Genomic DNA, 12,600 nt, shown 5'->3' on the forward strand with positions numbered 1-12,600 from the left:
TAATAATAATAATAATAATAATAATAATAATAATAATAATAATAATAATAAATTGAATTTATTTTTGCAAACCTTCTCTTCTTCCTTTCCTTTCTCTATTTTAGTTCCAAGGCAGGTCTCCGGATGATGTCAGTCCTTTTTGCAAAGTGCCTTTGAATTGCACAGCGAGAGGTGATGGGGAGAGAGGAGGAGGAAGAAGAAGAAGGGAGGGAAAGAGCATTCCTTTAATGCAACGATTGCCCCAATAGCAACTGGGAACAGATCTTAAATCCAGGCACCGCCTCCTTAAAGGAGAAAGAAAGAAGGGAGGCTCTCTAATGCAAGGAGGAGAAGATGGGGAGGCAGCAGGAGAGAGAAAGGCATGCAACCAACGAAGGCGAGCGCCTGGGCTTTTGCAGCTGCTGCTGCTGTAAGGAAGCGATCCCCGCACAATTCCACAGGGGAGGGAGGGGGAGAGAGGTGGAGGAGTGAGCCTAGGCTCCGCCCTCTGCCTCCTGATTGGCCAATGGGAGGGGGCTGAGGTTCTACTCCACGCTCCAGCCTCTTCAGGTCGGCGTTCGCTTTCCGGCTTGGGTCAGGTTACCGGGGAGAAGCGATGGGTTTCTCCCCCCTCCACCCGCCAGCCAATCAGGAGGCTGGAAGGGCGCGTTTCAAAAAAGCAGGTACAAAGGGGAAGGTAGCGCGCGCGCCCCCGAGCCGCTCTTAAAGGGGCCGCGACCTTTTATCCTCACCTTCCTCTGGCCTCAAACATACTGTGACCATTAATGCCCTCAAACATATATATATATATATATATATTGTGAAGCCAACCAGGAAAGGCACTGCTACAAACAAACCCATCTCCTTTATATATATAATAATATAAAATGTATAAAAGCTTGTGTTTCATACATATATATATATATATACACACACAGACAAACCTGTGTTTCTTTTATATAAAATATATGTGTGTGTATACACAAACCTGTGTGTTATATATAGATATATATGTGTGTGTGAGTATTAATATATGTATATATATCTATATATGAAACACAGGTTTGTATCAGTGCCTTTTCTGGTTGGTTTCACCGTGTGTGTGTTTGTGTGTGTACAGAGAAATAAATATTTCACTATATATATGTGTGTGTGTGTGTGTGTGTGTGTATTGTGAAATACGCTTGTCCCTCCACATTCCTGAGTGTGGAAAAACCTCAAATAACAAAAACACTATGTTTCTACCTGAAAGAACACACACACGCGCATATATATATACACACACACACACACACACACACATATATATACATATATATATATATATATATATATATATAGTGAATCCAGATAGAAAAGGCAGATATAAACAAATGTGTATTTTTAAAATATTATAGCTATATCTATATCTAATATTAATATAAATATTATAGACAGATATCGTGAAACCAGCTAGAAAAGGCACACACACACACATATATATATATATGGAATCAACACAGTTGTCCCTCCGCATTCACAGCTTTGACACAGTTTTGTATGGGGCGCATGCATGCAGGGCGTGCGCCCCATTGACGTTAATGGCAGTCACCCCTCCGTGGATTTTCAAGTCCTTGGACTTGGAGGGGCGAAAGTAGCAATGGCTGGAGGGGAGATTGCCAGGGATTACCAGGTGCTGTGGGCTGCATTTCAGAGAAAGGAACAGGCAACACCACCTCTGGGGCCTTTATCACCCCTGTTCTGGTTGTGAATGCATTAATAAAAGGAAATGCATAAATATATTTCTGGGGAGCACTCCCTACTGCATATCCCTTGAATAGTGCTAGTCTAGTTTCTTTTTTTCCCCTTTGGGTGGCATTTTAAGTTGTTTGGAAGTGATAAGGCCAGATAATGTTGGGAGGCTAGTTCAGCACCTGCTAATCCGTCATAATCTTGCCCCACTTGCTACAGGAGTTATTCACTGCACCCTTGGATTAGCACTATGCCAGCACAATTGGGATCTAATTAATGGGGTTTTCCCATCAATGACAAGGTGCACTCTAACCACACTTGGAGGACAAAGCAGCGACAAGAAGGAGATGGCGTTATGTCCAATATAGTCTTACTATGTTTTTAAAGCATATGCATGGCAGATATGCAATTTGATATTATTGAAGCAGCTGTAGCACCTTGGCTATGAAGGTGACACAGACATAATCTCTTTCTTTTTTCTTTTCTCTCTCTCTCTTTCTTTATATTTGCCACAGTGCCTGCTGAAGACCATAACTTTAACAGACTTACTGTACACCTTGAAGTCATGATACAAATAACATGAGAGATAAATTGCTATGGAAGAACTTTGAAAACAAATACCAACGAGAAACTGCTGGATTCAAATTCACCAGAGATTCAGCTCTATTTCCTGTTGTCTGAATAAACACAAAGGTTGTCAAATCACACTAGATGTTCTAATCTGGCCAGGAATGCAACTATGTCTGCATGGACATCCAACAATTGTTTAGCAAATGGGCGCTGTTAAGGTAATTAACTGTACAGCCGAGGATAACTGTCTGATGATGTGGACAAGGTCCATGAAAGCTTATGTCACCATAAATTTGTCAGTCTTTATACCAGCATCATTGTTGTTTTTGCTGCAACAGGATAATGTGGCCACACCTTTGAATGTTATTATTATCATTGTATTTTATTCATCACCTGAAGATCTAGGTACTGACACTGTTGTTATTGGTGTTAATATTTTTCTCCTGTCTTTTTGTTTTGTCTCCAAGGAGGATGTTATTCCAGCTTGTCAATGGTCGCAACTCATGTTGGCTTATGTGATGTAACTTCGATTGAATTTACTGAGGTGGTCTGAATAAATATGCACAATAATGGACTGTTCGCGCTTTATGCTGCTGTTTGCTGAGTTTATTGTTTAACTGAGAGAATAATATTAAGAAATCATAGAATCACAGAGTTGGAAGAGACCACAAGGGCCATCCATTCCAACCCCCTGCAATGCAGGAACTCACAATAAAAGCACGGAGCATTGGATTCAAATTTCATGAAAAGAGATTCTACATAAACATTAGGAAGAACTTCCTAGTGTTGTTTGGCAGTGGAACACACTTCATTCGAGAGTGGCGGAGTCTCCTTCTTTGGAAGTTTTTAAACAGAGGGAAAGAAAGGATGTCCATCTGTCATGTATTCCTGCATGGTAAAGAGTAGGATTCGATGGCCCTTGTGGGCTCTTCCAACTCTATGATTCTATGACTCCGACTACTAGATCTTTGAAGCTTTATGAAGCACTCCAATACGTGTCTACTTAGAAATAAATAAGCTCCACTTATTTCAGTGGAGCTTATTCCTGCTAGTCTGAACAAATTTGAATGTAAGTGCAGCGAGGACATTTATGTCATGCTGGAAACAACAGAAGTTCTCATAAGTATGATGCATGTTTATGATAACACATGCATCCTGTTTCCACCTTTCTAAATCTGGCCTTATCTATTGTAGACAGAAGCTAACAGCGAATTCCTGTCCCTGTCTCATAGGAAATTGTGTGCTTTTTCTATTTTGTTTTCCGGTTTCTTGACTCCACTAATTTGTGCCAGGGCAATGAGGGCTGTTAATATACAATAGACTCAGCGTTCACATTTGGCCAAGGGACCTTCATCAAGCTGTGAATGAAAGAGATTTTTCTAATGTGCATGCCACGCTAAGCTTTTTATGCCCATGTAATACAGCATCAAAGCCTATCGCATTCGCTGAATTTAAGAGGACAATTCCCCCCCCCCTTTGCTAATCAGGGATGAGTTTACTGAGCAACAGTTAATATGACAAGATTTGTAGAAAGCTCACAGGAATGGATTTCCCTGTAGCCTGGATCTTTTGAATTCAGGTTTCTGAATTTATCCACAGATGGCCTTGTTAGTATCCCAATTATTATTTTTTTCAGTATTCCAATTATTACCATTTTAGATACTGCACTATAATAATTTTAATTGCTGGTTTAGTTCAGCATATCTACCAAAAAAGATTGGCTTCGATTTCCAGCATAGGACAGTAAAAACAAGTTACCTTTTTTCCTTGTTACTAAGCCATCTTTGGATTCCAAGTGTTAGTAAAAAATAGTGTTGTGATTGTTGTGTGCCTTCAAGTCAACTCCGACTTGTGATGACTCTATCCATAGAATTTTCTTGGCAAGATTTATTAGAAGGAGCTTTGCCATTGCCTTCCTCTTGGGCTGAGAAAGTGTGACTTGCCCAAGGTCTCTCACTGGTTTATCATGGCTGAGTGTGTATTCCTGGAGTCCTGTTCCAGTACACAGACCACTGTACCACACTGCATCAGTGTCATGCACAGGACAACTTGAAGTCGATGAATTTTAGCCTTGAAATAGGGTTGTGTATGCTTCATGGACTAGACATTAGGGGTGCATCTCAACTGTAGAAATAATGCAGTTTGACACTACTTTAAGTGCTGCAGCACCATTCTATGTAATGCTGGGATTTGTAGTTTTACAAAGTGTTGAGATTTCTCTGCCAAAAAGTGCTCATGCCTTCCAAAATTACAAATCTCAGGATTCTGTAGAATGGAGACATGGCAGCTAAAGTGGTGTCAAACTGCATTATTTCTACAGTGTAGATGCATCCTAGAACAGTTGTGGGAAACTGCAATGGGTCTCAGGGCTATTTTCAGCCTTAGGCTCCTCTGGAGGGACACATGGACTGCCAATAGAAATAAAGACAACAAAAACAAAACCCTGGAAGTAGATCTGGTTCCAAAAACAGTTTTTTAAAAAAATGCTAAATGGAGCTGGGGCAAGGAAGGCTGCAATCTATTTAAAAGGTGAATTTCTGCTCCTGGAAATTTCCAGGAGAGGCAATCCACACACACAGCCTTTGGGGCCAAAAAAAGGACAGTGAAGGATGTTTGGAGGGCTCAATGGCCACCAAAACAGCCTTGGGTCCCATATGTGGCCCCAAGTTGTGCTTTGCCTATTCCTATACTAGGATATGGATGTTATCATACATAGGCCTGTTACAGACTGCCAAAATAAAGCTGCTTCGGGTCTCTTTGGAGGTATGCTATTTAAATGATGCATGGGTCCTAAGAGTCCAGAGGTCGCGCCAAAGCCACACTCCATTCCTAAGCACTGGAGTGCAGCTTTGGTGCAGCTTCCGGATTCTTTGGATGCATGCATCATTTAAACAACATACCTCCAATGAGACCCGAAGCAGCTTTATTTTGGCAGTCTGTAACAGGCCATAGTAAGTAAAGGCAGGCTTAATGCTGAACATAAAGAAAACGCAGAGGACCAAATATGTTCAACTTTAACAATGAGAAATCGAAAAGCCTAGTAGAAGAATTCCTGTACCTTGGATCAATCATCGATCAGGAAGGAGACTTCAGTCAAGTAATCAGAAGAAAACTAGGAATGGAAAGGGCAATTATGAAATAACTAGAAAAGATCCTAAAAAGTAAAGTCATACAACTGAACACTGAAGTTACAATCATCCAAGCCATAGTATTCCCCATCTATGTGTACAGATGTGAGAGCTGGACAGTAAAGAAAGTAGATAAGAAGAAAATCAATTCATTTGAGATGTGGTGCTGGAGAAGAGTGATGACAAAAAAATGGGTTCTTGAATAGATCATGCCTGAAATCTCCCTGGAAGCCAAGAGGATCAAACTGAGACTGCCATACTTTGGCCATACTATGAGAAGGTATGAGTCATTAGAAAAGATAACTATGCTAGGAAAGGTGGGGTTAGTAGAAAGAGAGGTAGACCATATGCTAGATGGATGGACTTAAATAAGGAGAACACAGGTATGAATTTAGAGGACCCAAGCAGAGCAGTGAAGGACAAGGAGTCTTGGAGGTGCTTCATCCACAGGGTCACCATGTGTCAGGAATGACCTGAAGATAGTTAACAACAAGAAAACCAAAGAAAGCCTTAAAAGGGTTTAATGTTTTTGCCTTTCATGTATTTCTGCATTTCACGTTTTTGTGCAGGCATGTTGTTAAAACAAGGCTTGGGGTGGATTAAAACCTGCATTTTAACATTATTGAATTCTTACCAAAACATTCCCTCTACAGGACAAAATCAGTATTGCAAACAAATTCTCCAGAGTCTCAGTTAATGCTGTACTGAAGTACTTTTTGCCTGTTCAGGTTTTTATTTTATTTTTTTCAAAATTGGTCAGGAGCAAGGAAGAGGCAGGTAAATAGACTGCAGTCAGATCCAGGCTTTCCATCTTTATTATATGGGCTGGTTATCCTGCTTTGTACAAAAGAAAGGTATAGACTTCTAAAAGAATGCATGCATCTAGCACTCTCAAAGCATGGTGAGATAGGCAGTCACCTCCTTTTAGATTTCTTCATTATATGTACATCTCTGAGAAAAGCCTAGCTTAACAATGGCCAAGCTCATCTTAGTTAATGTAGGTCCATCACACCAGCTTGTACTAGGAACAGCTAAACAACATAAGTAGTAGAATCAATTTGTGGTTTGTTAATCCTGTTATCCAAACATAAGTGCAACTTCTACTCTGGCTTATTCCCCTCTCCCACAAAAATAAGCCACATGATAAATCAAGAACTTTAAAGAGTTCCTTATCTGGAGTCCTTGCATGCTACACAATTGTAGCACTATAAGTATGTAGTGCGAATCCTATGGAATTCTAGGGTGAGTATATGGTGAGGCACTAGAACTCTCTGGCTAAAAATTATTGTTGTTATTGTTGTTCTTGTTGTTGTTAAATCTTTATTTTTACCCCACCTCTCCATCTGGATTGAATTCTAAATGTCCCACCCAAAACTGCAAATCCCAGAATTCCACAGGATGTCACAGGAATCATAGCACGATGGTTCTGCATTTTGAAATGATTCCTGGATTTTGAGGGGAAAACAATCCAGATTATATATCTACCTTTGGACAACACAACAAACAGGTTAGCAGGTTGTTTAGTCACCACCATTGCAAACAGGAGCAATCAAGCAACATGTACTAGGATGTCGCTGTTATGCAGCAAGCCTAAGAGAAACCAGTTCAATAAGCAAAACAAGGCAGAGTTTTCTTTGTTGGTTTCATATTCTCAGTCCTTTTAAATCAGAGGTGAGCAATTTGTGGCCTCCCAGTGTTCCTGGATTGCAACTCCATTCAGCCCCGGCCAGCATAACCAATCATGAGGAATAGTTTTTTGTGGATTCTTCCAGATATGAGGCCATGTTCTAGAAGTTTTTTTCCTGATGTTTCACCAGGAGCTGTGGTTGGCCTCTTCAGAGAACTCTGGCATGGAAGCGAGTGGGGTATATATACTGTTGGTTGAGGGGAAGTGATTTGCATGTTAATCTGTGTATTGTTCTGTTATTGAATGGCAAGGTATCAGGGTGTCTATTTAACTAATGATCCATTTTCTGCTGGGAATCCCCCTCACCCTGGGTGGTTTTCATTTGCATGGGCTGGGTCTTGGTTTTGGTGTTTTTCAGAACTGTTAGCCAAAATTTGTTTACTTTAAAGGTTTCTTCTTTCCTGTTGAAGTTGTTTGTGGATTTCAATGGCTTCCCTGTGCATTCTGACCTGATAGTGGTTGGCATGGTCCAAAATTTCAGTGTTTTCAAACAGCATTTTGTGCCCAGGATGGTTTATAACGTATTCTGCTACTGCTGATTTTTCTGGCTGACCCAGTCTACAGTGTCTTTCATGTTCTTGATTCGTGTTTGAACAGTTTGGTGGTCCCTATGTAGACTCATTTGCAGCTGCAGGGTATGCGGTAAACTCCTGTGGCTGTGAGAGGAGAATGATGGCAGTTGTGATACAGCAACATCTGGAGGGCCAAAGTTGCCCACTTCTGCCTCAAATAAACTGTAAACCTGGTGTCCCATGAGGAGGAAGTATGTACATACAGCAAAAGCTGCTGCCACACTGCAGAACAAATGCAATTTGACATCTTTCCAACTTGAGGCCCAGCCATCAACAACAGAACAATGTACAGATTAACATGGAATTTCCTCCCTACCCAAGGTCACACTGTGTGTGTGTGTGTGTGTGTGTGTGTGTGTGTGTGTTCTAGACTAGATGCTGGCGAAACATCAGGAATAAACTCTTCTAGAACCACATATCCCAAATAACCCACAAGAAACAATTTAGCATTGTTTTAACTGTCATGCTCCATCCTATGCAATCCTGGGATCTGTAGTTTGGTGGGCCACCAGAGCTCTCTGACAGAGAAGGCTAAATAGCTCAAAAACTACAGATCCCAGAATTCCAGAGCATTGCGCTATGGTAGTTAAAGTGGCATCAAACTGCTTTAGGATGCATCTACATTCCAGAATTTGTGAATAATAACAAGGATGTTGGTGCTGGCATATTTTAGGTATCATTTAAAGATCAACCACTCTTTTCTGGCTCACACATGTAAAGATTATATCACTGTATTTGCCATGCAGAAATTCAGATTTACACAGAAAACCTCTGTTACAATCAAAGCCCCTACATAAAAATCCAGCTGACTGCATCATGGTTTATTCTAGCTAGATAGAAGAGATCTATTCTATTGCTTTGAATCTGATTAAACAGTAATTTGAGCTACGGAAGACTTAATCCCTCTCCTTTCATTGAATTGCATAAATGTTCTGGCCTCCCTTATTATCTACTGTACTAGCAAGAGCAAGCCTATAGGGCATCCCCAGGCTCCCCAATAGGTCTCATTAGCTCAACTTGCCTACTAGCTCTGGATATATGATGTGCTGGGCTGAACCCTCCTTTTACTCAGGCCAGCTGTCAAAAATTGTGACAAAGGGTGCAAAACCAGATTGGACATATACTGGAGGTCCCAGGGAGAAGACAGATCTTTCTGACCTATGGTGAGAAAATCTGGTCCTAAATAATTATACTGTAGAATAGAAAGGATTAGTAATACTTTGAAGATGGCATTTGTCTTGTTTCCAAGGCCACATTATATAGGAGACAATCAAACTTATTAGCCACTTATGAATAGCAGATAACTGAGCAATAATATATTTCTGAAAGTTCTGGGGGCGGATACTTCAGAGATGTAGTTTAGTAAAGGGAAATGGGAAAAATAATAAAAGGACAAATTCAATCTGTTAAGCAGAAATCAAATAATGTTGTGTGTGTGTCACAAGCCCACTCTTTCTTGATTATATATTGGGAACAGTTGGCACTCCTTCCAGACAGAGCTGCCAAAGGTATCCTAGTATACTTAGCACTGCAGATGACATGTCTACTAATAGAGCATTGTGGTTTTGTTTGTTTGTTTGTTTTAGCAGCATTGACATTGGGAGGATGATGAAGGAAGGTTGGAGAAACACAGACTTTCAAGGTTGGATAGCACCAGTGTGTCAAGCTTGAGCTGGGAAGGAGTGGGATTGTACTCTAAGCAATCCTACTGTAGCTGTGTGTCCTTGTGTTCAACAGACACAGTAAACGTCAATTGCCTCCAGAATCCCTTACAAAGCATGCATGAACAGCAAAACAAAGAGAAACGGAAAAAACAGATAAGACTATCTCACCAGCTTGACCCAGCATGATTTTTGTTTTGTTTTGTTTTAATATAGACGGATCAAGCCTGAAAACTCTCTGGAAGCCAAAATGATAAAATTAAGGCTTTCATACTTTGGCCACATCATGAGAAGGCATGACTCATTAGAAAAAGCAATAATACTAGGAAAGGTAGAGGGAAGTAGAAAGAGAGGCAGACCACATGCTCAAAGAGATTCAGATAGGGAAGACACAGATATGAAGTTACAAGCCTTAAGCAGAGCAGTGGAGGACAGGGGTTCTTGGAAGTGTCTCATCCCCAGGGTCACTATGAGTCAAGGATAACTTGAGGGCAGTTAACAACAAGCAAGTTTGGCCACAGAAATGAAAATCATAAAAAAAATGAAGGCTGGTAAAAGGAAAAGTAGTTCCTGGATGTATCTTGTAGGAAGCCTTCAAGTGCTTTCTAGAAGTTTCAAACTTTTTTCTTTATCTATGCAAGGCTTATGTGATGTAATGGATTCATTTCCTATGTGCATATTGATAGTTTTGATTAAAAAGTTTTCTGAAACATATTGAGCTGCTCTTTTTGTGGTGTAGAAACCTATCCCTATTCTTTCCATGTTATTTCCCCCTGTAGTAATAAATGTTCTGTTAAAGAAGTAATACCCAGGAACACATCTGTTTCATTAACTGAGGTATATATGTATAAATCATCATCACTGAAGACATTAGGTTGTTGGTTCAAAATCTTTTAGGCATAAGAGCAAGCTCCTGGAAAACTTACTTTTTGGACTACAATTCTGAGAATCTACCAGCCAGTGTAGTCAGTGGCAATATTTGCTGGAGGATTCTGGGTTTTGCATTCCAAAAATGTATTTTTTCCAAGTACTGGTAAGAGTCTGGATCAATACAGGACACCTCATGTCAGCTGTCATTGCAAATAATTACAGGATCTAACAATCTCCTTACCACTAATACAGTTGGGCCCTTGGTATCCATTGGGGTTTAGTTCTATGACCTGCCATGGGTACCAAAATCCGTGGATGTTCACTTCTCATTCACAATGGCATAGTGAAATTGTGTCCCTTAAATTCAGATTAACAGTGTGATGTAGCAGCTAAAAAGGCCGATGTGATTTTAGGCTACATCAGTAGAAGCATAGAAGGGAAGTATAGTGCCACTCTATTCTGCTTTGGTCAGGCCTCATCTAGAATACTGTGCCCAGTTCTGTATTCCACAATTCAAAAAGGATGTTGAGAAACTGGACCATGTCCAAAGGAGGGCACCTAAAATTTGAAGAGTCTGGAAACCATGCCCTATGAGGAGAGACTTAGGGAGCTAGGTATGTTCAGCCTGGAGAAGAGACAGTTAAGAGGTGATATGATAGCCCTGTTTAAATATTTGAAGGGATGTCACATTGAGGATGGAGCAAGATTGTTTTCTGCAACACCAGAGAATAGGATCTGCCAATAGCTGCAAGCTCCAGGAAAAGAAATTCCACTGAAACATTAGGAGGAATTTCCTGACAGTAAGAGCTGTTCGGCAGTAGAATGCACTCCCACAGCAAGTGGTGGAGTTTTCTTCTTCGGAGGTTTTAAGCAGAGGCTGGATGGCCATCTGTCGGGGATGCTTTAAGAGTTCCTGCATGGCAGGGGGCTGGACTGGATGGCCCTTGTGGTTTCTTCCAACTCTATGATTCTATGATATAAAATGACAAAAACAAGGTTTGTCTTTTGAGTTTATATATTTTTTGAATATTTTCAAGCCATGGATGCTTGAATCCACAGATTTAAAAAAAATTAATGGATAATAAGGGCCAGCTGTATAATTCAAGGGTCCAGAGATCTGAGAACTATCCAATAACAGAAACTTTGTGAATGTCAGTATACTATCTCCTGAAGAAATAAGACCAAGATAATGCAGCAGGAACACATTCAAACACATGTAGAGCAAGAAAGGGGCAAAACAGATCGGCTAGAAATGCTAGCTTTGGAGTGGAGTGGGGGCGTAGCAACTGCACACCACACTCCCCAACTCCACTCCGATGCTGGCATAACGCCACATGCCCGACCACATGGTGGAGGGGCGTCACAGAGCTCCTTTGGCACAACAGTTATACACACTACCCCAAAGAAACTGTGAAAAGCTGCTGCCACAGCGGCATGAACAGCTTTTTGCCAGCTCTAAAAGGAACGGCATTCTGCCGTTCTTTTTAGAACCAGCAAAGCACCGGATCAGAGTGCGGCATGCAGTTGCTGTACCCCTCATCCAGTGCTGAAAGAGGCAGTGGGACACAGCTCCTTTGGGGCCGTCTGTTGAGATCCTAAGTTTACTTTGTAGGTCTTGTATCATGTACTTCTCTGCATGATCATATTGAACTTCTAAAATCTGTCTGAAATGATATATGAATAGTAGCCATAGTAATAAATTATTGTTTTCAACTAATATTGTTATATTTCAGGAATGCATACAAAGCACTAAAGAAGACCTGAACATTGTTTTACCTGGTAATCCTGTTGAATAAATACAATTGTGAAAAATATTAACTTTTTTTTTCTTTTAGTGGTCTTGTTGTTGTGTGCCTTCAAGTCAGGTCTGGCTTATGGCGACATTAAGGTAAACTTACTATGGAATTTTCTTGGCAAGATTTGTTAAGAATGAGTTTGCCTTTGCCTTCCTCTGATGCTGAGAGTGTGTGACTTCTTCAAGATCATTCAATGGTTTTCCATGGCTGACTCTGGTCACCGTGGTGCAATACTGAAACCAATACACCAGACTAGTGGCCTTACTGCACCTCAAAGACTAAAAAATTTATGATGACATAGGTTTTCATGGACTACAGCCTATTTCATTAAGAGAGCTCCTCAAGCAGCTTTGGAATCATAACATTTTTGCTTTTAAGGTCCACCATGACTAATATTCTTACAACTGCAGCTTGGCTGTTGCTGTAATATCTCATTAAATCACAACGCGCCTATCATTACATGACTTAATTTGGTGTCAGCTTTGTTTATTCTTTACATCGTTAAAAATACAACACTCAGTTTGATTATATACTATATTTTATCATCAACGCCAGGCATGCACAACTTGGAAGTAGGTAGGGGCCGAAATTAAAATAGGTTAAACA

General features: G+C 40.5%; 1 protein-coding gene and 1 long non-coding RNA gene across 5 annotated transcripts in view; one reads left to right on the forward strand and one right to left on the reverse strand.

The window, feature by feature from the left end:
- Positions 1-418, reverse strand: part of CCDC85C (coiled-coil domain containing 85C) — a 249,515-nt gene extending 249,097 nt beyond the window's left edge. For all 4 annotated transcript variants that reach the window (XM_042463922.1, XM_042463913.1, XM_042463893.1 and 1 more), the window contains exon 1: positions 73-418. The gene's annotated coding sequence lies outside the window, so the exon portion shown is untranslated. The remainder of the gene's footprint in view (positions 1-72) is intronic.
- A 122-nt stretch (positions 419-540) lies between these two features.
- LOC121928763 lies at positions 541-2,880 on the forward strand. Its single transcript, XR_006103573.1, has 3 exons — positions 541-662; positions 2,226-2,498; positions 2,748-2,880. It is a non-coding gene; the product is annotated as an uncharacterized LOC121928763 (long non-coding RNA).
- The last annotated feature ends 9,720 nt before the right edge of the window (positions 2,881-12,600 follow it).

This window comes from Sceloporus undulatus, chromosome 1, assembly GCF_019175285.1.
Source record: "Sceloporus undulatus isolate JIND9_A2432 ecotype Alabama chromosome 1, SceUnd_v1.1, whole genome shotgun sequence".
NCBI classification, from domain to species: Eukaryota; Metazoa; Chordata; class Lepidosauria; order Squamata; family Phrynosomatidae; genus Sceloporus; species Sceloporus undulatus.